This window comes from Cupressus sempervirens, chromosome 5, assembly GCF_028749045.1.
Source record: "Cupressus sempervirens isolate cs-2001-9-10 chromosome 5, ASM2874904v1, whole genome shotgun sequence".
NCBI lineage: Eukaryota > Viridiplantae > Streptophyta > Pinopsida > Cupressales > Cupressaceae > Cupressus > Cupressus sempervirens.
Window position 1 is genome coordinate 744,298,844 of NC_143122.1, and position 22,955 is coordinate 744,321,798.

Here is a 22,955-nt window from a genome sequence, read left to right on the forward strand (position 1 = left end):
TGTGCAAAACATATGAGCTAGAAAAGAGAGAGATCATAATGAGGTGAAAATATAATAAATAGAGCTTATAACCCTAACGTGGATATGAGAAAAATTCATGAAAAATACGGCTAAAAAATGCCTCTATTTGTAAAGAAACCCATCCAATCTGCCATTGAGTACCTATTCAACTAGTAAACAACTAAAATCTACCTCTTTCTTATCAAGAAGTATGTAAAAAAACCTACATTGGATTCATCAAACATTATAAAAACTATTCATGTTAAACTACTCAAAAACATGTAAAAATATGCTCAATAAGAGTCCCCAAGTGATTTGCATCCATAAGTGGCCTCAACCACCCAATAAATCACCAAAATAGAACCTAAGTGCATGAAGAAGTTAAACTACCCTCTCAAATGAAACCAAACTCCACATGATAGGTAGTTGACTAAAAAACGTATTCCAGTGGTACAAATAGAACTCTAAGACTGAACTGAAGTCACTCGAAGTTCCAAAATTTATAAGTAAAAGCTCCATTTCTTTATCCTTGCATTTAACATAATTAATAATACCAAATCTATGTAGCAACTTGACATATTAATTTTATAATGAATTTATGCAAGAATTTATTTGATTTTTGTTTTGAAAATAATCAATTATATCTAGTGTTTTATAATTTCAACACTTATATGTATTGATTTTACAATATTTATAAATATTTTATTTATCAAAAAATAAATTAATTAATAGATATTAAATAAACCTAGATTAGGTTTAATAATCATCAAGCATCAACTTATTATCACTATCTTGATAAATGAATAAATATTATTTACAAATTTATATATAGTAAATTATTTACCATTTTTTTTAAAAACATATATAAATTTATAAATAACATTTGGAAATCCATTTGACACCCATTACACAAGTAGCCAAAAAATACATTATGCTAATTTTATAAAAAAAAACTTTAGGGCTTGGTGAAAAAGAAATAGACTCTAAAGTTATTTCATTTGTATCTTTCTATTTCACATTCTTCTAGACTTTTTGGCATTGCCATCATGCACTTGGGGTTTGAACTACAAATTACCAAATAAATTGAGTACTTCATTGCAACCTTTTGTTAGAAATATTTAGATTAATTAGGGAGGTGAATCAGTTACTCAAGGTCTATATGTAACACTTGGACGATTAAATAATAAACACTTCACAGTTCTTCTTATCCTGTTGTTGCTCAATCTCTACTGTAAAACTATCATAAACATAACTTTTATTGTACAAAAAAAATATTATCAAATGTAAACATTCACAAAAAAATCATCACAATTTTGACACTAGGATTTTATGTGGAAACCCAATTTGGGAAAAACCACCATCAACATGTCACTCTTTTTCACTCTTTCAAAGTTAGCTTTTTTAGGGGCCAACCTCGTTAAAGGTTACAAAACACACTGTTAAATGTGACCTAGTTAGAGGATTTAATCACCTTGTTAGGAGTGACCTTATAAGAGGACTTTGATCAATCCATTTAGAATGTCACTCAGTTAAAATATTTACATAGACTATTAAGTCTTCAAATGACTGGTAGGTCAACCTCTGTTAAAAGGATTTCAATACAAGCTTTTTACAATTATAAGAAATAAAATAATAGGTTTTGGTTTCTGTGATTACAACTCACTTTTGCAAGTTTAGATCTCTGTTTGGTCCTTATGCTGGTTTACGGATAAGCCTTCTATTGACGCCTCTAATCTTGATTTTCTTTGATACCCTTCAAGCAATCAATCCACTCTTCTAATCAACATTTAAACCTTCTACACTAATTTATTTATCAATAATAACATCATATCTACAAGATTTCTCCTTTAGCTTCACATTCACTTGCATTCTTGTGTGATTTTTATCAACCTTTCTCTATATGTATCTCTTCACATACAAGGACACACATACACGCTCACGCGCACCCACACACACACACGCGCGCGCGCGCACAAGACCAATTTTTTTGGCTCTTTATCTCTTTAAATAGGCAATTCATGCTTTATCATTTTCTACATCCACCATGGATCTTAGGTTTTGCGATCACATTGAAATCAATTCAATGTATTTGCCCATCTTCATGATCATCCTTTAGAAATATCTCTAGAATTTTTTTGTTAGGTCTTTACCTGATCTTATCCTTGAATTTAATGATCCAAGCCATTAATCTTATCTTCAACATGATTTACATCTCCCAAGAAATTAATTGATTCATCTTGATCTTATGATTTCTTTGAATTTATTGTCTTGTTATCACTCGACAATTTCTAAATTCTGATACTCGATCATCACTAAAATACTCGGTAGGTGTAAATATTTCTAGCTCAACATCAACAAACTTTCTTAGTCAATACTAATGCTTAGTCAACACTAGATTTGATTGGCACTAACTATAGCTTAGTTGACACTAGCATTACTCAACACTCCATAATAGTTTTTTATTTTTTTGACTTGGCTTAGCTTTCTTCACATAGAAAATTACTTTGCTTTATCAAAGTCTACCTAATCAAATGTCCATTGTAACTCCCTTTTCATAACTTCAACCTTTCCTCTAGGTTCTATAGTTATGATCAACTTTTCAAATCCTCTTCATAAATCAAATAGATATGACATTTAGATTAGGTAGCAATGTGTCTCATCAATAGATTTAACATCAATGACAAAAAAAAAATTGTTCCAATTGTAAGTTTCCAAAAATATCTCTCTTAGGCATTGATAGCAACATCTCAAATATGTGAATACTAGTAGTAACAAGTTACCATACAATCCAAAAGATTTCATTTTGATTCTCTGGTCATAATTACTTCTCAATGTCTCCCTCTGTGATAATAATTGTTCTCTTTGTAGGTTTCACCCTTTTGAAGTAATCTCTTCTTCTTTAGTAATCTCTTTCTCTATATATTTCTCTCTCTTAATTAATTCTTTCCCTCTTTGACAACAATGCCAAAGACATGTAGTTATCTTAGCTTCAAACTCTTCATACATCTAAATTATGTAGATTTTGCATGTCTAGCTGATACTTGTCATCTATCTATGACTGATTTGTTTATGTTGTATTGTAGTATGCTACCTTAGGCATGTTCCAAAGTAGATTTTTATTTCACCACTATGTAGAATTATTTGTTTAGCACATGTGATGCAATTTACTTTATCTTGCTAAGTAGCTTTAGTTAGGGGAATCACCCCTAGTTTCCCTCTAAGATATTAATAAGCATCTTTGGGTAAGGGTTTTATGAATATTCAGCAATTTGTTCCTTGGTATTCACATATTCTAGCTTCACTTATTTGTCTTGAACTAATTCTCTCAAGTAGTGGTACTTGATAGCAATGTACTTTGTCTTAGTGTTCATCACTGGGTTCTTTGAAATGTTGATAACACTTGTGTTATCACAATAGATAACAACTAGATTTGTAATCTCTTCTTTCATACCTTTCAATAATTTATTAATCCACATTATGTTTGAACAATTCACTATAGCTTCCACATACTCAGCTTCATTTGTTGATTAGGATATACAATTTTTTTTCTTTCTTGTCCATGAGACCAATCTCTTTTCTAGAAAGAATGCACCTCCACTACTACTTTTTCTATCGTCGATATTCCTTGCCCAATCTGAGTCAGTGAAAACCCTTAGTCCAAATCTATAACTTCTATTGTAATATAATGCATAGTCTCCAAGACCTTTCAGATATCTCAATATCCTTTTTAAAGCCATCATGTGATTCTCTTTAACATTTTCTAAAAATTTAACAACTATCCCACTACCCAAGCAATATCTAAATTGTTGTAAACAACATATTACAATTGTCCAATCTTGAATCTATATAAGGCCTAGTTCACATTAGTAGAATCATCATTCTTAGATAGATTATGTCCTATAGACATAGGTGTACTCATTGGTTTTGAATCCTCCATACCAAAAGTCTTTAATATTTCCTTGATGTATTTGGATCGTGAAATGAAAATACCAAACTCCATTTGACATACTTGTAATCCAACAAAGAATTTGATTTTATAAAACATAGGCATTTCAAATTCCTTTTCCATTTCATCAGAAAATGATTTGCATAATGCTTCTCTTCCTTCAAATATAATATCATCAACAAATATTTTAGATAACAATACTTCATTGTTCTTACCATTCTTCAAATATAGGTTTTTATTATCATTTGTCCTTTCAAAACCAATTTTGACTAAAGAGTTATGTAGTCTTTCATACCATGCTCTTGGGGCTTGCTTCAATCCATAAAGAGCTTTCTTAAGTTTACATACCATGCTATTCTTGTTTGGATCTACAAATCCTTCAAGTTGTTCAATGTATTCTTCTTCCTCCAGCATACCATTTAAAAATGTATATTTGACATCCATTTGATATACCTTGATATTCTTGTAGGCTTAGTATGTAAGAAAAATTTTGAATCCTTCAAGTCTTACCATAGGAGTAAACATTTCTCAATAGTCAAATCCTTCTTCTTGTGCATAACCCTTCTATACCAATCTTGCATTGTTTCTTGTTACTTCACCATTTCCATTGAGCTTGTTCCTAAAAACCCACTTTTTTCCAATGAAATTTTTTTCTTTAGCTCTTGGTACTAAGGTCCAAGTATTGTTCTTCTCAATCTAGTCAATTTCTTTGTTCATTTCTTGGATCCAATCTCCATTGTCTAAAGCATATTTTACTGTCTTGGTCTCAAACTCACATAGTAGGCATGTGTCATCTTTGAGTTCTTCTTTTCATAAACCATCTCCAATGATTTTTCTAGGTTTATGATGTCTTCTCACATATTTTGCTAACACATGTTTTTTTTTTCTTGGTTCTTCTTCAGGTTCATCTGGAAAAATAATATGAGGCTCATTTCCTCTTCCCTATTCTAGTTTTGGTTTAGGTTTTTCATGCTCAACATTTACTATCTAATAGTTGGTATTTTCTATTTGTGACTTGACATCTTCAATCTATTTCTAAAAACTCTCTCTTTCATTCAACAATTTACATTTGCATTCCAACATTTGCTATCTGATGGAAACTTGCAACATGACTTGTCTGTTCACTTTGAGTGTTGGGAAAATCATCATCCACATAGATGAATGAACTATAGTCTTTAGGTTATTCATTACATGAAGTGTCACCTCTTTCTTAAAACTCATTAACTCTCACATTTTCACTTTCCACAACTTTGTTAGTGTTAAAATTTACACACTTATAATCTTTTCTTTTTGTGGAATAACCTAGGAATATGCCTTTGTCACTTTTTACATCAAGCTTTCCATTCCTATTATATTTTAGTATATAGCATTTGCTAACAAATATTTTGAAATAGTTAACATTAGGAGCATAGCCATACCATAGTTTAAAAGCTATAGCATTTGTACCTTTCTTGACTTGTACTCTATTTAGGGTATAGACAACAGTACTAACCACTTATGTCCAATATTTCTATAATACACTCTTCTCCATCATTAATGTTCTTACATAGTCCATTATTGATCTATTTCTCCTTTCAACTATCCCATTTTGAGGAGGGGTCCTTCGTGTTAACATATGTCTTTTGATTCCTTTTTCATTGCAAAATGTATTGAACTCATGTCAAATAAATTCACCACCTCTATCAAATCTCAAACACTTCAGACTCTTCCCTATTTCTTTTTCAACTCTGGCTAAATACCACTTAAATAACTAACAAGCATCATATTTATCTTTAAGAAACATCACAATCATCATTACAAAGTATTCATCCACAAATCGAATGAAAAATTGATCTCCATAATAACATTGAATGCCAATGGGTCCACATAGGTTAGTATGAACCAATTCCAAATTATCACTAGCAATATATGTTTTTCTATTAAAACTAGACTTTGTCATCATTCCTAATTGACATTGTTTACACATAGCATTGTCAAGTTTATTTAGTTTAGACAACCTTCTTACTTTCTTCATCTTGCTAATATACACCAAATTGTCAAATTTCACATGACATAATCTTGTGTTTCATAACCAAACATCTTCTTGTTGTGTAAATAAACATGTCTCACTTGATAGGTCTAGATAGAATAAGTTACCTCTTGTTTGCTCACCAGTTCCAATTAGCTTACCATCACCAACATGTATCTTGGCCTTTCTATTGTGAAATTCAACTTTGTAAGCTGATTTGTTCATATATGAAACAATCGACAATTTATAACTTCAAGTTCTTCACCCCAGTAAATGTTAGAATATTTAAATGGGAAGAATACTTCTAAGAGGGGGAGGGGGGGTGAATCAGAAGTACTACACTTTAACCTTTTCAAATTCTTTAAAACAAATAAGTAAAAGTAAACTACACGCATGTAACCATATTAAATAAACATAAAGTAAACACATGCAAGTAAACACATGGCACCAGAATTTGGTAACCCAGAAACCCTCTAGGAATAAGAAGGTAAAATTGGGGTGGAGATGATACCCACAAAATCACTACAGCAATAATTGCTTGACCACTTCTGATGGTCTACCCTGTGAAAGACCTACCCTATTAAAGGTTTTACACTGTGTCAATACTAACATGGTTAAAGGATTTACAAAATTTTTACATGAAGTGTCACCCTATTAAAGGATTTAGTCACCTCTTCAAAGGATCTACAAAATAGCTACTAAGCTAACCTATCATCATAGGGTTTTCACTATCTAATACAATTTCTATAGAGTATTAGAAACCTTTGACCTGATTGCTTACAATCTTCAATTGCTGATTTTAGGCACTTGATCTTCTCATTCTAATCTGATCCTTGCTTGATCTGATATCTTTTCATAGCCCTTGTTCTATACCAATCAACTGGATAAGTAATTGTTGCTCAATTCACTAAGTCTTGGATATCCTTGTTGTTTGCCCTATTCTTGCAATTTTGCTATCTGCTTAGCAACTTCCTTAACTTTTGTTCAACAACATGAAATCATGGGGTCTAAGCCTTCTTATAAAGACTTCATAGACTTAGGGTTAGGTATGAATCTATGATCCATATTGAGTCTCTAATTCCCGCTCATTCCTTGCACTTTTCTCATTGGTTGCATGCCTTCTCCATTTTTCTTATTGGCTGCATACTGATTACATTGGAAATATAAAAGATTAATTCTTATCCTTATTACCCTTTGAAATTCTTATATGTCAGCTCAAAAAATGGTTGCATCTAAGTTTGTGAAGCCACAAACTCATATGTTGATTCTGTGTTACTCAGCATAGACTAGATTATTGATGCTCGGCATATGTTTGATCTTGGTTTGCTTGGAACCTATTACATTCTATCTTGCTTGGCACATGAGTCATTCTAACTTGCTTGGCATCAATTGTGACTAGACACCTATATATCACTAGGCACCTATATAATGCTCGACACCTATTGGAATTCTAGCTCAGTACATTTTGTAGCTCGACATACATAGTGTACTCGGTTTCAATGTAGAAAGTGGTTAAGTGTGTTAACACTCAAATGTCAAAACCAAACTGAGACCAACAATCTCCCCCTTTGACATGAGTGTCAAAAACACTTAACTAAAAATTATTAGTCGTGACCTTATGAGTACCCTATCCAATCTTCTTTGTATATGTACAAAATTCCAAAATTTGTTCAAAATACCCTATAACTCCCCTTGAGTTGATTGTGCCATTTCATTCTTGCAACCAAAATTATATGTTGAATGTACCTAATACTCTTTGTCTTTGCCCTGTAATCTATAATCTATACCTATGTTTTGAGTTGTTCTTGTCTACTCTGACTATACTTGTAGGTTCTATTCATGTCCTCCCCAAAACATTATTTCTCCCCCATACTATTTACACATTATGTCTTATCTCCCCCTTTTTGGCTATCAACAATCTCTTCCCTTTTATTCTCTAAAAGAATGAATGAAAGAATCTAACTACTAGAATACTTAGTATTCTCCCCCTTAGTTATATCATCCTTATTATTTCTCCCCCAAAACATTATATCTATCTCACTTATTGTTATTTCTCCTCCTTTTTGAGACTTATGTTAAAGGGTTCTAAGGAGTAATACCATATTTATCCAAAAATGTGTTGTTTACCTCCATTATCATCTTGAGAGCTACATCCCAATTCTCCAAAGTAATTTCTAGTGACTTATGTTGGATGGTAGTCTCTACAGCAAGATGTGCAAGTCCATCTAATGTAGAAAGATTAGGATCTTTCTTTAAGAAAATTTCAACATAGACTTGCTCTTTGTGGAGGACCTCCAAATGTGGGGTAATGGAGGACTGTATTTGCATCAATTTGGCCTTTATATTGGCCTCTTCACTTGTTAGTGTAGCTAACTCTCTTTGAGTGTGAAGCGATTGGGAAAAATGCTTCTCACTTTGAGCTAGATCTTTTGGTAATTGCATGCTAGAAATTTTTAGATTTCTCTCCAAGCTCATTATCCTTTGGCTTGTCTCTCATGTGAAGTTGGAAAAATCACATAGCTTTTTGTATAGTGAGAAAATTTTCTCAAGTATAGTTTTTACCTTCTCAATTTTCTTAGCCAATTCAACTTGTGCAAGTGTTATGCCACTGGATATTTTCTCATTCACCTTTCTATGAAATTTCCTATCAAACCACTCCATTAGTTTGACATTTGTGTCCTGGTTTTCACTAGTCACCTAGTCAACTATATCTAATAATTGTTCTAGTATAGGCTTTGACTCATCTGGTGACTACAAGCTGAAGGCATCCATAAAGATATCCTTAATCTCATGTAGTGCTTTCTTATGTTTATACTCTTTTTTGAGTATTTCCTATCTTATCCTTCTATTTAATGCATCTTGCATTTCTGTAATCTGCTCCATTGTGATAGTCTTTGAGTCATAAGTAGGTATGACTATGTCTTCATCTAACTCAGGGTCTCCATAGTGAAGTACCCTAGTCACCTTTGTAGAACTCAAGCCTGGTGTGGAGATTTGCAAAGGTATGGCTTTAGTGCTCAGCTTCTAAAGGGTTTTTGTGGGAGTGCCTATTTTTGGTAGCTCTACCAATGTCTGAATAGTAGCCTACTCCTTTTCTTTTGATGTATCCTCCTTCTTATCAGACTTCACTTCTTCTGCACTTCACTTCTAAGTGGTGTCACCAGCTATTATTGGTGGTGGAAGCATTAAAATTTGAGTTCTTGTATAGATGAAAGGTGGTTCTTATGGTTTCACCTTGTCTCTTTTTCATTCTACTACTACCTTCTATAACTCATCTACACTCACCAATACTAGATTTGTGCATAATTGTGCTTGCAAATTTGATTGGTGAAGGATCTTGGAGAGATCCTTTGTAGTTAGGGGATTTTGATGTTCTGAGCAGAAGTGTTAGGAACATCCTTGATAGTTATTGTGTCTATAGGTGTGATGGTTATATAAGGAGGGCTAGGGGGTGGCATTTGTGTGTCTTACACACTCTATTCCTCTTGCTAATGTTATTTAGTTGTTTCCATATCTTCTTCCTTTTGTGTTTCTTCCTCTCCTTTTTCTTTATCCTCCTCATCTTCCTTTTCTTCTTCTCTTTTCTCTTCTTGTTTTTTCTTGTTTCTTTATCCTCTTCCTCTTTCTTTTCTTCTTCTCCTTTCTCTTCCTCCTCCTCTTCTTCTTGCTTCTCTTCCACTTTCTTTTCCTCTATCTTCTCCTTGCCACTAGCCTCTGCCTTATTTTCTTCTTCATCCTTGTCATTAGTTATCTTGTAGATTGTCTTCAACAATTGTGCGGACTTATTCACTACATCTTCAATCTTATTTTGTAGGATGTTGAAGGCTCTATATTTAGGTGCAAATTTTCCACCATGTTTCTTATTAGCCTTTGTTATTTGACCTCTTGTTAGGTCAGGTATCACTTGTGCTAAGATAGATTCTCTGACCTCCTTTTCCATTTTCAGAAAATAATGTGATTTGTTTCCAATTATCTCATATAATTCCCTAGGCATGGTATCGTCTAGCTTGAGAGGTGTATTCCTAAATTCAGCCATCATGGCATATACAGATTCCTCCATTTTATTTTGCTCTTCTCTACTTAGGTTATTGAAATCAAGGCTTTTCAAATCATTCAAATCTGCATTATTAATATTTTCACAAATTTTATCTATGGCAGATTTGGGAGGATGGCTTACCACTCTGAATTGGCTAATATCCTCTAATTATGTTCTTTCCTCATCATCAGTGTCTAGTTGTGCTACATATTTTCTTCTTTTCTTCTGCACTTCACTAGTCTATTCAGTGGCCCTCTTCTTCTCTTTTGTTTCCTCCTTTGCCTTTTGTAGAGATTCCCTTATGCTAGCCCTTATTACTAGTGCCTTTGGTTTGGCTTGTGTTGTTCTTGTAGACTTCTTGGGTTTGGGCTAAGCTAGAGGCTGAGTTTTAGCCTTTCTCTTCTTTTGCTCAACTTGTGTAGGTGCTTCCTTGGCTTCTTCTTCCTCTACACCTTCCTCCTTATCTTCTCTTAAGCCCTAGGTCAATTCCATTGGGCCTTGCTCTTGTTCTTCTTCTTCTTCTTCACTTTCACCTTCTTCTTCTTCTTCCTCTTCAGCACCTACTACCCCTTCAATATCTACACCAAATTTCTTCTTAATTTTCTTCACTAGTTTGTCTTTCCTCTTAACTATAGATGTTGTCTTCAATTTTTTTTCAACTTTAGATTTCATAACGTCATATGTGCCAAAATGAGGAGCCTCCTTATCAATCTCTTATACAAGCAATGTTGTGATTGCTACTGAGATTTCACCCACATCAAGTTCATAACATAATGGCCTTAGCCATCTTACCCTTGGAATTGCTATCTGGATATAGGTATAGTCAATGTCAACCAAAAAACATATGTCATTGATATGTTTTTCCACTAGGGAAACTAGTATTCTAACCCTTTGCTTCATGGATTTCTTAAAATCCTCAAAATAGCTTGTCATTTGGGCCTCAATATTATCACTCGTCTGATTAATGTACTCATTGTTTTGTGTGATTGCAAATTTGTTTGAAGTCTAGTTTACCTTTCAAATAGAAGGAAACTCTTCCATGACATAGAAAAATATGCAGACGAGAACTAAACCAAACTTGCATTGAGTAGCTTTTGACCTTCTTATTGCTCTTAGGTTCTCATTTATCTATTGCAAAATCAATTTTGTTAGATCATATGTATGATCTTTCTTCACAAGCCTATAAGCTACATCAATAGCGATACATGGTACACTATTCAATCTATTGGATTCATAGAATTTGTGAGAAATTACTCTGACTACAAATTCTATAAGAGGATCTGTTACAGTATCAATTGTCATACCCCTCTTATTCAAATTAGGTCCTATATTCCTTTTAATGACCTCTTTTAAATCACTATGTAGGGTCTTAGGCCGATCTAGGGTTGGGAAACCAATAGCCCTATGCACTATCTTCTTGGAAATCTTAACTAGTCCTATTTCTAACCACAAACATCCATTGTGAATCCTGCTTAAGACAATTCATATCTATTCTATTATAAAACCTATAGGGTAAACTAGGGCATGACTTAAACCCTTCTTCTCAACTATCTAAAATTCATCCTATAGAATTTTGTTATCACACAACTTGTGATAGGCTTGGAATATCTCAAGGTCTCCTACTGCTCCTATTTTGCAATTGTAACATTTCCTTACATCCTACACCATGATAACCTTGGGTGGAATTATGGACAATGTGCTGGCAAGGTCATTTATGTAAGCTACTTGACGAATGGGTCTAAAATCAAGTTCATTTACTTCATTACTAACTAGCTAGAGCTCATGACTTTCCTTTCCCTTGGGGTTCTTGGAACTAGAAGCCACTATACTGATCTAGGGTTTCAATATATTAAAAACTTCAATACTACGTAGCTCGGCACTTGATAAATACCTTAGATCAACAAAATTTATGCTGAATCACTGTTGAAATCAATGCAAATGGCTTCAAGGTTGTTGTTTGATCACTTATGAACTCTTTTCATCTTCTCTCTATGTTCAAATGGCGTAAAGTGATTAAAATTTGACCTTATACCTTTCAAAACCTAGCATTAAATGCTTAGTGCATATAGTTGTAAACTCGGCACTTGAAGGTTTTAACATGACTTGACTTCCATTGGATTTTGTTCACTTGGCTTCCACTAGATTTCCATTTTGCTCAGCTTCCATTGACATTTCTCAACTCGACATCAACCATCAACTCAGTTGCTACTAGCAACTTGGCATGCACTAGAACTTTACTTGACATCTAAGGACAACTCGGCAGTATTAGCAAAAACTTCAAAATTTTGACTTGGCATCTTTACTCATGCTGATTTCATCTTTGTAGTATTTCCTTGTCTTAGGACTAATGCATGATATAACTTTGTATATCAATCCCATGCATCTATTCATGCTTAGTTGGATGAGGTGTGATCACTTGACCTCTTGGGTGAAGTGATCCCTCCATTTGATGTGTTGCACTCACCTTTCTTCTTCCAAGTCTTTATCATTTGCCCTCTGATTTGTTAAAAATCTACCTTCTCTTTTCCTTTGTTGACTTCTGACTTGGGTGCCTTTGACTTTGTTAGGCAATTCCTACTAACATGACTAGTCTTCAAGCAACTAAAACATGTGGTTTGACTCAACCTCCTACTGTAGTTCCCTCTGAAATGTGTCCTTATGCAATTTTTAGGGATGTGCCCATACTCCTAACAATAGTGACAACTATACCTGGTATTGTAATCTCAGTTCTAGTGGTGTGCATGGTTGTTTCTCCTTGTAGGCTAATTAGGTGTCCACATAGGCTTTGAGCTATACTCAAAATCTCTATGTCCATACTTGCAATTGTAGTAGTGTCCCTCAAATCTTGGTGTCCTCGTGGTCTTGGTTCTACATTCATGTGCTTAATGTCCTTATTTTTTGTACTTGTGACAAACACTTGCATTTTTACACTTATCATGCTAATGACCATCCTTGCTCCTACATACATTAGAAGTATGTCCCTTTTTACCATAGAAATGACAAGTAGGTTTAGTGTTCTTACCTTTGTTACTCCTTTCTTCTGCAGTCTTGGATGATTTTCCTTGTTCAGTGCTGGTGTAACCAAGTCCTGAAGTATCATTACTGGCCCTTGGTGATTTTAGTAGTTTCTTAAAGTACTTGATAGCCTCACTAGGTTTGTTGAAGCTTTTTGCTATCTCCTTCTCTCTCCTCAATTCATTCTGCAATTTTTCATTTTGCATTCTCAAGGTGGAGATTTCAATGTCCTTCATGTTCAACTCATGATGAGCATTCATCATCTGACTTAAGGTGTCAAGCTACATGTTTGAGATTCTTTCAAACTCAATTGTCTTCTCCTTTGATCTATTGGTAATATTTCTCTTGTCATCTTCTATCACAGCCTTGTCTTCAATAGCTTTCTTTTTTTGTTCACTTACTTCACAAAGCATTATGGCTTGTGATTCTTGTTTAAGCTTAGTACTCTAATTTCTTTTGCTTGAGCTATGTTCTTCTCCATTAATTCTACTATTGTTGCATCAAATTCCTTGGAATATCCATTGGAAAACACTTGTGTGGTATCAATCTCCTTGTAGTGTATGTCATTTTCAGCTATTTCTATACCCTTTCTTCTTTTCAAGGATTTTCTCAATTCCTCTCTAGCTTCCTCCAATTTGTGTAGAGTGAGGTGCACATCAATCACTTGATTGTCTATGATCTTCCCAAGTTTGAAGACTTCCATTTTCAAATATTTTCCTCTAAGTTGTTAGGCTTCTCCTTGTGAGAACCTTGCTCTGATACCAATTTTTGGAATACTCAAATGGGAAAAATACTTTTTTTTTTTTTGGGGGGGGGGGGGGGGGGGGGGGGTTGTTTCAAGTCCTTTAAAACAAATAACTGAAAGTAAACACATGACACCAAAATTTGGTAAACTAGAAACCCTCCAGGAATAAAAAGGTAAAATTGGGTTGGGGATGATACCCACAAAATCACTATAGCAATAATTGTTTGACCACTTCTGATGATCTACCTTGCGAAAGGCCTACCCTGTTAAAGGCTTTACATTGTGTCAATAATGACCTGGTTAAAGGATTTACAAACACTTTACATGAAGTGTCACCCTATTAAAGGATTTAGTCACCTCTTCAAAGGATCTACAAAATAGTTGTTAAGCTAACCTATCATTATAGGGTTTTCACTATCTAATACAATTTCTAGAGTGTATTAAAATCCTTTGACCTGATGGCTTAGAATCTTCAATTGCTAATTTTAGGAACTTGATCTGCTTAGTCTTATGTGATCCTTGCTTGATTTGATATCTGTTTGTAGCCCTTGTTTTGTTCTGATCAACTGGATAAGTAATTGCTTCTCAATTCACTAAGTCTTTGATGCCCCTATTATTTGCCTTGTTCTTGCAATTTTTCTATCTTCTTAGCAACTTCCTTAACTTCTATTTAGCAACATGAAATTGTGGGGTCTAAGCCTTCTTATAAAGACTTCATAGACTTAGGGTTAGGTATGGATCTATGATCCATATTGAATCTTTAATTCCCGCTCATTCCTTGCACTTTTCTCATTGGTTGCATGCCTTCTCCTTTTTTCTTATTGGATGCATGCTAATTGCATAGGAAATATAAAAGATGCATTCTTATGCTTATTATCCTTTGAAATCCTTCCATGTCAACTCAAAAAATAGTTTGCATCTAAGTTTTTGAAGCCACAAACTCATATGTTGATTCTGTGTTACTCGACACATACTCGATTACTGATGCTCGACACATGTTTGATCCTGGTTTTCTTGGCACATATTACATTCTGTCTTTCTTAGCACATGAAACATTTTGACTTTCTTAGCATCAACTGTGACTTGGCACCTATATATCACTTGGCACTTGTTCGAATTTTGGCTTGACACATACTATAGCTTGACATACCTAGTGTACTTAACTTCAATGTAGAAAGTGGTTAAGTGTGTTAACACTCAAATGTCAAAACCAAACTGAGACCAACAATAAACATTGTCACATGTTATCTTTTTAGCTAGTTGAATAGTACCTTTACCTTTTATAACACATGGGATATCATTATCAAATTTAACACACCCACTATTGTATGGACTAATATCTTCAAATTTATCTTTATCAACAATCATATGATTGGGACATCCACTATCAATTATACATCTATCACTTTTTTTCACATAAGAAATTAATGTAGTTTTCTCATCCTCATCAAAATCTTCTTTCATAGCAACATAGACAACTTCATCATAATTTCTCTCAAATCTATTATTAGTCATTTCTTTAGCAATATAAAAAGATTCATCTTGTGTTGTCCTTTCTTCTCTTGTAGTCTTTGTCACCTCTTCTTCCTTTATACTTATTTCCCTTCCTTTCATTCTTATCTTCTCTAATGACCAACTTTTTCACATGAAAAAAAAATGATAGGTAATTTACCTTTGTATTTACCTCTTCCTCTTCCAAACCTTTTTGCAATGAGGGATTGAAGTTCATCAATCCCATCATTAGAACTATCACTTTCACGCTTCACATGTTTACCTTTCTTCTTGGTAAGAACTAGTGACTTGAAAGAAGATTCAATAGTACCTAGTTTGTAGTTATTAAAGTTAGACATCTCAAAAGAAGTAAGTCTACCAATGAGACCTTCTAAGGTCAAATTTTTACCTGGTATGCATCTCAATTCTCAAATTTCGGAGACTCTAATGGCACGGATAGGGAGTAGAGTCCTCAATACCTTGTTTATCACTATTTCTTTTTTTATTTTTCCATCTGCACCTTGAATAGATTTAATAGCCTTGTTAACTCTTGTACAATATTGTACTATGTTCCAACCTTCCATAATTATCATATCATCAAATTTACCTCTTAGGCATTCTAATTTTTCTCTTGGAACATTTTCATCACCTCGATATATGGTCTTTAATCTGTCCCACATCTTATTTGCACTATCACAGTCTTTTAGGGCTAAGGCAATCTTCAACATTGATTGGTTGTGTTTTAGCTTATGTTTCAGTTTTTCACTGGTCAAATGAGTATTTTTTTTATCTTTACATATTTATTGTCTAGAAAATTGATAGCAACATCACTGATACTAAATATGTGCAACTTCATCAAGGTCTACCATGCATGAAAATTCTCCTTGTTCATCTTGGGTACATCTCTCTTATTAGTCATGATCTTTATCTTTAAGTACCTTCAATTTTTTATTTGTAAGCACTAATCTCTTATACCAATTGTTAGAAATTTTTAGAATAACTCAGAGGGGAGAGGGGGGGTGAATCAATTACTCAAGGTCTTTATGTTCCACTTGAACAATTAAATAATAAACACTTCACTATTTTTCTTATCCTTCTATTGCTCGATCTCTATTGTAAAATTTTCATAAACATAACTTGCATTGCATAATAAAAATATTGTCAAATGTAAACATTCATAAAGAATTCATCACATAATTGACACTAGGATTTAATGTGGAAACTTAATTTGGAAAAAACCACCAACAACATGTCACTCTTTTTCATTCTTTTGAAGTGAGCTATGTTAGGAGCCAACCTTGTCAAAGGTCACAAAACACACTATTAAATGTGACCTGGTTAGAGGATTTAATCACCCTATTAGGAGTGGCCTTGTAAGAGGACTTTGATCATTCCATTTTGAATGTCACCTAGTTAAAAGATTTACATAGACTATTAAGTCTTCAAAGGACTATTAGGTCAACCTCTATTAAAAGGATTTCAATGCAAATTTTTTGCAATGATAAGAAAGAAAATAATAAGTTTTGATCTATTTAATTACAACTCACTAATGTAGGTTTAGATCTCTGTTTGGTCCTTATATTGGTTTATTGATAAGCCTTCCATTGACATCTCTGATCTTGATTTGCTTGGATACCCTTTACGAAATAAATCCACTCTTCTCATCAACACTTAAACCTTCTACTCTAATTCACTTATCAATAGCAACATCATATCTGCAAGCTTTCTCCTTTAGCTTCACATTCACTCACACTCTTGTGTGTTTCTAGTCAACCTTTCTCTATATGTCTCTATTCATAGACAAGCTTGCACATACACATGCATACACACACACAACACCAATTGTTCATCTATGCATCTCTTTAAATAGGTAACTTGTGCTTTACCATTTTATCCATCCATTGTAGATCTTAGGGTTTATGATCAGATTCAACTCGATTCAATTTATTTGTCCATCTTCTTGGTCATCCTTTAGAAACTTCTCTAGAATTTGTATGCTAGGTCTTTACCTAATCTTCTCCTTGAATTTAATGATCTAATTCATCAAGATTATCTTCAACACGATTTATATCTCCCAAGAAATCAATCGAGTCATCTTGATCTTATGATTTATTTGAATTTATTCTCTTACTCTCACTCATAAATGTCTAAATTTTGATGCTCGATCATCACTAAAATACTTTGTTGATGTAAAGCTTTCTGTCTTGACATCAACTAACTTGCTTAGTTAATGCTAACGCTTAGTCAACACTAGATTTTATCAACACTAACTGTAGCTCAATCGACACTAGCATTACTTAGCACTCCTTAGTAGCTTACTCTCCTTCTTGACTTGGCTTAGCTTTCTTGATATAAAAAATTAATTTTCTTTATCAAATTCTATTTAATCAAATGTCCATTGTAACTCCCTTTTCATAACCTCAACTTTTCCTCTAGGTGTTATAATTATTATCAACTTCTCAAATCCTCTTCATCAATCAAATAGATATGACATTTAGATTAGGTAGAAGTATGTCTCATCAACAGATTTGACATCAATGAAAAATAATAATTGGTTCCAATTGTAAGTTTCCAATACCTTTTCCCTATTTTTATTGTGATTCATTAGTATTTAAAACCTTTCTATTGCTTGAATTTGTAGAATTTTTGGAAGCTTCTCTGTTAGATAGTGGATAGTGTTTGAATATGGAAAATGATGGCTTCAACTATTCTTATAATAGTTTATTGCCAAATTGGTGAGTCCCTCTTCATTCCCTCCAAAGAATTTAATGATTTTACATTTTCCATTTTTAACTAAGGGCTTAATTTTGAACATTCATCTTCATGATGCTATGTTGCAATCTATATTCTGGCTCATTGGTGTTTCATGATATTTTCCTCATAAAAATACTTCTATAAATCCATTTAATTTATTTTATCTCTAATCTATTTTCCTAGCAGAAATATCTAAATTTATTTTGTAGCCATGATCTTGAAAAATATGTATCACTAAAACATTATTACTAATATCTTTGCAACTCTATGTAACTTGATGAGCATTTCTTCATTTTTTTCTTATAAAAACAAGAGTTTCAATTCCCATACAAACTTGAGGTATCTCCACTATAGGCTTCCAATACATATTATCTCTTTTTGTTTAGTACTTTGGTTTTTCTCTGCCATATTTTTACCCTAATTTGAAATGGACATAGCTACTCCGGACAAAATGCACCTTTTACCAAAATTGAAAAATTTGAAAACATGATGGATTTTGCTGAAATTTTCCATGATTACTCTTCATGATTGATATGTTTTGTGATCAAAAACAACAAAAAGTTTGAGATAAAATCAATGCCATTTGAAATGACTATTACTTAAAATTTCTACACAAGCACATGTATATTTTGAAAAAAAATTAGTGCTCCCCTCCGGATTTGTGACAAGGTCTTAACCACCTCCTGTGTACTATAAGTTGAGTGGTTTTTGTTGATATGAGATTTTTTTGAAGAGAAAAACCTATAATGGAAGAATCATTATTTTTTCAACAATGTGAAACCTACTACTTGCTGGTGAGACAATTTCTTTTTTGGTTTGAAAGCTATCATTTAGTTGATTGATGAAGAGGAGATAACAATAACACCTAGAGAAAGGTTAAGTTATTTGGTATGTAAAAGAAGCACTAGGACCAAGTAAGACATTGATACTATAGTGTATTGCTTATCTACTTAAATTCTAAAATGAAAGATTACTCAAGCTAAGACTAGAAGAAGATCAAGTAAAAAAAGTGTCTACCAAGCCTTGCCAAGCAGTCAATGCAAGCTAAGTAGAAATTAGTGGAAGATGAGTGAAAAATAAGAGGTGCTAAGAAAAGATAAAAAATAGTGCAAGCCAAGTGGTTGTTAGTATATGCCAAGTAAAGTGTAGTTGGTGCTGAGTGAACTAGTATTGGCCGAGTGACAGAATAGTAAAGATTTTGAGTGATAGAATATTGATGCCAAGTGCTAGTAAATATGTCAAATCAAAGATTTGATGAATTTGAGCTGACTATTTTTTTCTTAAATTGTGTGAAGTGTGTGGAAGATAACTATGATAAGCTGGTGGCATAGAATTCAAGGTAAACCATTTTAAGATGAACTAAAGAAAGATTGTAGAAGAAGTTTCTAGAGGAACCAAATTAAAATGTGGGTAGATTCATTGTATCATACCTAATCCTACCTAACCCTCAAATGGATGATTGAAGTTAAGCAGAAAAAGTTTTTAATTCTCTATTTATAGAGATAGCTGGTTAGAAGCAAAGGTTGTCATGTGCAAGAACCTGAGGAAGACAAGGAGTCTAGGGTATTGCTTCATTCGGTGGTCAAATAGAAGTGACTACAGTTGGCATGCAAAGAACGAAGGCTCAAGAGTATGAATGCTTGAAGGATGAACAAGCTATCAGAGCTGAAGTGTGTGAATGCCAAGCATAATGGAGGAGTGAAATAGAGATATGAAATCTACAAGTGAGTTGTAATTTTTTATCACATCAAGCCTTACTATTACTTTCTAATCATTTTATCAGTTTAGGGTAAATCTTTTGGATTAAGTGTTCAAAATAATAGTCCACCAAGATAACTAAGAGGGAGGGGGGGTGGGTGAATCAGTTAGGTGAATCAGTTATCCAATTAAAATATTTATCAACCTTAATTAATCTGAACCATTCAATGAAAGTAAACAACAACCATAACAAGATTAGCATACACAATCACACCATATTTATTAACTAGGGAAACCCTTGATTAGAGTGAAAACTCCAGTGGGAATGATGCCCACAAAGATATACTGATATATATTCCTTGTTATAGGATGGCCCCTGTTAGGAGTCTATAAACACATTTAGTACATAAGAGTCCCTATTAGGAGACTTTGAATCCATGTTAGAAGATTCCAACCCTATTAGGAGTTGTGCCAATCCTATTAGGAGTTGTGCCAACCCTATTAAGAGTTGTGGAAGGCAGAAGGACCCATTTTCCAAACGAATTTTGGGGCAAGACCACTGAACTTCACTGTCCAATTGATCTCTCAACTATTCCCTACATAATAATTGTTTGTACCATGCTTTATCCTCTTTCTTATGTCCTATTAACCAAACCAATCAATACTAGAACTTGTAGAATAGGTCACAAACCTCATATCCAAATATCAAACCTTGGGTCTCAAAATAAAACCTTGGCAACGAAGTTTTCTCCAACTTTCCTCTACTCTGCTTATCTTCGCAATTATATATTTTCTTCTCCTTTTCACTCTTTTTTCTTTCTTTATTCATTCAAAGAAAAGGAAAATTTCCTTCCTTTATACTAAATCAGTAAAATAATTCCCTAAGTTGGCTATTGCACCTTCTCAGTTAATTATTATAGGACCTCATTTAGAGCATGTTATGCTTAGCAATAACATCGATTAGTCACCTTGTAACTTGAATAACTTTCCATACATGTAATATTATGATGAGTGAGCTTAGCCACATCATCTCCAACATGTCTTCTACATGCCTTTAACCTTGCTTCTCAGAATAACAATTATATTAAGAGATATAACAAGTTTACTAGAACATGCTTCTATAAACTCTATCTTGGAACAATTTTTACCAAAACTTTCATAACTTCTTCTAGCTTAATATATTTTTCTCTTAAGGTTAGTTGCATATACTAGACACTTATTAGTATCTCCCTTTAACCTTGTTACTAAAAATACTCAACAATCTATCCATACCAACTTGACCTTTACCAATGTTCTTCTGTCAGATACCATAGAAAATGGCTATGTTGACATCAATGACAAACATAGTCATGAATATAAGATATCATCATGATAATGATATAATCATGTTTCTACAATACTTCCCCATAGGAATATCATCAAAATTCATGCTTCCAAAAATCTACCTCTTTGGCATTGATGGCAACATAGATGAAAAACATCTAGTTCCAAGAATACCAATTATTAAAGACTATTATCCTTTCTTTTCAAATCCTCTTCATTAACCATTCTCCCCCATTAATATACCTCAATGTACTCTATAACTTCTCCATGTATCAAAATGTTTTTCATGCTATAATCTCTCCCCCATCGACATCAATGTCAAAGGTTTCAACAACCATCTATCTTTGCAATAACTGTCTTTGACTTGCTCAAGTGTCCAAAAACACTATTCAAAGCAACATCTATCAAGATTCCTAGATGACTCTATCCATAATAGATACTCCCCTATATAGGAAGCATCAACATTTAGTCCAGATAAACCATAATGCTCTGTATCACTAGAATGATGTACTCTTGCATCATCTATTTTAATGTAGGTAGAGACATGACCCCCATCATATCTTTTAAATACTCAATATTATCTTTGGGAAGAGGCTTGGTGAAAATATCTAAAAATTTCTCTTTGGTACTTACATACTCCAATATGATTTCCTCTCCTACAACTTTCTCTCTCAACATGTGATATTTGATAGAAATGTGTTTAGTCTTATAATGCAACACCAAATTCTTAGACATATTCACTATGCTTGTGTTATCACAATGTATGACGACAGGTTCACTGAATTCTATCCTTATATCCTTCAGCATCTGCTTCATCCAAATAACTCGATCACAAATTCTTGATGTTGCAAAATATTTTTCCTCTATTGTACTCTGTGAGATACAATCCTATTTATTGCTTAACCAAGAAACCAATCTTCCTCCAAGAAAATATGTTCCATCATTGGTTCTCTTTCTGTCATCCATAATGCCTGCCTAATCAACATCAATATAAGCATATAAAGTGAAATCATTATATCTATCATACCACAATCCAAACTTTGGCAGTCCCTTTAGATATCTAAATATCCTTTTAACTATTGCATAATGTGATTCTCTTGGATCGTCTTAAAATCTTGCAACAATTCCAACTACATTTTCTATATTTAGCTTTGTGTGAGTCAAATATTGCAATCCTCCAATCATAGATCTGTACTTCTTCTTCTCAATAGTAGGTGTCTCATCCTTTGTGGATAACTTGTGTCCATTTATCATAGGTGTTCCAATTGGTTTACATGTTTCCAAACCAAACTTTTTCAATAGATCTTTCAAATACTTAGTCTAAGAAATAAAGATTCCTTCTTTATCCTGCACAATATGTAACCCTAGGAAGTATTTCATTTCCCCTATTACTCATTTCAAATTCCTTTTTCATTTCTTTTTAAAAAATTTCACTTTCATTATCATCTCCTCCTCTATCTAATCTTAAACATTTAATTGTCATACCTAATTCATTCTCAACTCTATTCTTGAATATCTTGAATTTGTCAAATGTCTCAGATTTTTCTTTAAGAAATACAACCCACATCATTCTAGAAAAGTCATCAACAATAATCATGAAGTACCTTTCAACATAGAATCCTTTAGTCTTTGTAGGACCAATAAGATCTATGTGTATAATCTCCAATTTTTTTGTAGAAGTAAACTTCTTGCTAGGAAAAAGAGTTTTGGTATGCTTTGCCAATACACACTCCTTGTAAATTGTGTTAGTAGGCTTTACAATCTTAGGAAAATCTCTAACTGTGAACATATTACTAGTTTTCACAATGTTGTCAAAGTTTATATGAAAAAATATCTTATGCCATAACCAACTATCATCTATATTTGCAACCAAACATGTCATTTCAGTGGAATTTAGCTTAAATACATTACCTCTAGATTTTTTTCTTGTTCCAATTAC